Source organism: Cicer arietinum, chromosome 3, assembly GCF_000331145.2.
Source record: "Cicer arietinum cultivar CDC Frontier isolate Library 1 chromosome 3, Cicar.CDCFrontier_v2.0, whole genome shotgun sequence".
NCBI lineage: Eukaryota > Viridiplantae > Streptophyta > Magnoliopsida > Fabales > Fabaceae > Cicer > Cicer arietinum.
This window is the reverse complement of record NC_021162.2, coordinates 13,029,272-13,033,003: the sequence shown is the minus strand read 5'-3', so window position 1 is coordinate 13,033,003 and position 3,732 is coordinate 13,029,272.

Sequence of the window (3,732 nt, the reverse complement as noted above, 5' to 3'; positions counted from 1 at the left end):
GCCCTCGTCTGTTTTGAAAATACAGATTTCGGTCTTTTTTGTCGAGGGTTACGAAAATCTCCCAAAAAGTCTAGATGAAATCGAGGACCGAGAGACCCTTATAGCATTCAACTCCAAAATTTATAAATGTGTTATAGGTTCCATGTCATATTTCAAACATTAATCCTCTTTTTGTTCGAAAATACAGATTTTGGTTCATTTTAGTAGGGTGGTACGAAAATCGTCGAAAAAGTCCAGATGAAATCGAGGACTGGGAGACCTTTATAGCATTCTTCTATAAAATTTATAATTGTGTTTCAAATTCCGCGACCGATTTCAAACACCAAGTAGGAGACCCTTATAGCATTCTTCTCCAAAATTTATAACTGTATTTTGGGCTCCACGACTGATTTTAAACACTAGCCATCGTCCGGTCCGAAAATACGAAATTCGGTCCGACTTTGTTGGGTGGTACGAAAATCGCCCAAAAAGTCATGAATAAATCGAGGACTAGGAGACCATTATAGCATTCTTCTTCTAAATTTATAACTTATTTCAGTTTCCGTGTCAGATTTCAAACACTAGCCATCGTTTTGTTCGAAAATATGAACTTCGGTCCATTTTTGTCGGATGGTATAAAAATTGCCCGAAAAGTCCAGATGAAATCTAGGACCTGGTGACCCTTATATCATTCTTCTCCAAAATTTATAACTATGTTTCAAGTTCCTCGTCAGATTTCAAACACTAGCCATAGTCTTTTTCAAAAATATGGATTTCGGTCCTTCATTGTCGATTGTACAAAAATCGCCTCAAAAGTCCAGATGAAATCGATGACCGGGAAAACCTAGTAGCATTCTTCTCCAAAATATATAACTGTGCTTCTAGTTCCGCGTCATATTTCAAACACTAGCATGATAGGATTCTTCTTCTAAATTTATAATTGTGTTTCAGGTTCTGCATCAGATTTTAAAAACTAGCCATCGTCTTGTTCAAAAAAATGGAATTAGGTACATTTTAGTCGGGAAGTACGAAAATCGCCCAAAAAGTCCAAATGAAATCGAGGACCGAGAGATCCATATAGATTTTTTTTTCTAAATTTATAATTGTATTTCGGGTTCCGCGTCAGAATTCAAACACTAGCAATCATCTTGTTCAAAAATACGGATTTCGGTCCATTTTAGTCGGGTGGTACGAAAGTAGCCCGAAAAGTCTAGATGAAATCTAAGACTATGAGACCCTTATAGCATTCTTCTCGAAAATTTATAACTGTATATCGAGTTCCGCGCCCGAAAAGCTTAGATGAAATCGAGGACCGGGAGACCCTTAAAGCATTCTTCTCCTAAATTTTTATATGTGTTTCAGGTTTCGCGTCAGGTTTCAAACACTAGCAATCATCTTGTTTGAAAATACGGATTTCCGTCAATTTTTTGTCGGGTGGTACGAAAATCACTCGTAAAGTCCCGATGAATCCATGGACCGGGAGACCCTGATAGCATTCTTCTCCAAAATTTATTACTAGTTTTTGGGTTCCACGCCTGATTTCAAACACTTGTCGTCGTCTGGTCCAAAAATATAGATTTTGGTCATTTTTTTCGAGGGGTAAGAAAATCGTATGCAAAGTCCAGATGAAATCGAGGACCGAGAGACCCTTATAGCATTCTTCTCCTAAATTTATAACTATGTTCCGAGTTCCGTGTGGGGTTTCAACAATAGCCATTGTTTTCTTCAAAAATACGTATTTCGATCCATTTTAGTCGGGTGGTACGAAAATCACCCAAAAATACCAGATGATATCGAGGACCGGGAGACCCTTATAACATTCTTCTCCTAAATATATAACAATATTTCGGATTCCGAGACCGAAATATAGATTTTGGTCCCTTTTTGCCCAGGTTCTGTGTCAAATTTCAAACACTAGCCCTCGTCTGGTCCGGAAATACTGATTTTGATCAATTTTTGTCGGGTGGTATGAAAATCGCCAGAAAATTCCAGATCAAATCGAGGACCGGGAGTCCCTTATAGCATTATTCTCCAAAATTTTTAACTGTGTTTTGGGTTCCGTGTCAAATTTCCAATAGTAGCCCTCGTCTATTCTGGAAATACAGATTTCTGTCCATTTTTGTCGGGTGGCATGAAAATCCCTCGAAAAGTCCAGATGAAATCGAGGACAGAGAAATCCTTATAGCATTCTTATCCAACATTTATAATTGTGTTTCGGGTTCCGCGACAGATTTCATTCACTAGCAATCGTCAAGGCCTTAAATGCAGACACTAGTCCATTTTTATCGAGGGGTACGAAAATTGCCCAAAAAGTCCTGATGAAATCGAGGAGAAAAATATTCTTGTAGCATTCTTCTCCTAAATTTATTACTGAGTTTCGGGTTCTGCGCCATATTTTAAACACTAGCCATCGTCTGGTCCGAAAATACGAAGTTCGGTCCATATTTTTCTGGTGGTACGAAAATCTCCTAAAAAGTCCAAATGAAATCGAGGATCGGGAGACCCTTAAAACATTCTTCTCCAAAATTTATAACTGTGTTTCGGGTTCCGCATCAAATTTCAAACACTAGCCCTTGTCTGGTCCAAAAATACAGATTTCGGTCCATTTTTGTTAGGTGGTACAAAATTGCTCGAAAAGTCCAGATGAAATCGAGGACCAGAAGACTCTTTTAGCATTTTTGTCAAGGTGTACGAAAACCGCCCGCAAGGTCTAGATGAAATCGAGGACCGAGAGACCCTTATAAAATTCTTCATCTAAATTTATAAATGTGTATCGGGTTCCGCGTCTAAATAAAAACACAAGCCATCGTCTTGTTCGAAAATATGGATTTCGGCCGATTTTAGTCGGGTGGTACGAAAATCTTCCGAAAAGTCCACATGAAGTCGAGGATCTGGAGAACCTTAAAGCATTCTTCTCCTAAATATATAAACGTGTTTCGGGTTCAGCGTTAGATATCAAACACTAGCCATCGTCTGGTCCGAAAATAAAAATTTCGGTCCATTTTTGTCGAGGGGTACGAAAATCTCCCAAAACATCAAGATGAAATCAAGTACCGAGAGACCCTTATAGCATCCTTCTTCTAAATTTACAAATGTGCTTCGGGTTCCACGTCAAATTTCAAACACTAACAATCGTCTTGTTCAAAAATACGAATATTGGTCCATTTTAGATGGATCATATGAAAATCTCCCGAAAAGTCCAGATGAAATCGACGACCGGAACCCGAATCACATTTATAAATTTAGGAGAAGAATGCTATAAGAGTCTCCTGGTCCTCGATTGCATCTAGAGTTTTTGGGGTATTTTTGTACAAGACGATGACTAGTGTTTGAAATCTGGCGCAAGAACCAGAAACAAAGTTATAAATTTTGCAAAAGAATGCTATAAGGGTCTCGCGGTCCTCGTTTTCATTTGGACTTTTCGGGCGATTTTCGTACCCCTCGACAAAAATGGACCAAAATCGGTATTTCCGGACCAGAAGATGGTTAGTATTTGAAATATGGCGCGAAACCTGAAACATTGTTATAAAGTTTAGTGAAGAATGCTATAAGGGTCTCTCGGTCTTCGATTTCATCGGGACATTTTTGGAGCGATTTTCATACCACCCGACCAAAATAGACCGAAATCCGTATTTTCGAACAAGACGATGGAAGTGTTTGAAATCTGACGAGGAACCCGAAAGAAAATAATAAATTTAAAAGAAGAATGATATAAGGGTCTCTCGGTCCTCGATTTCATCTAGACTTTTAGGG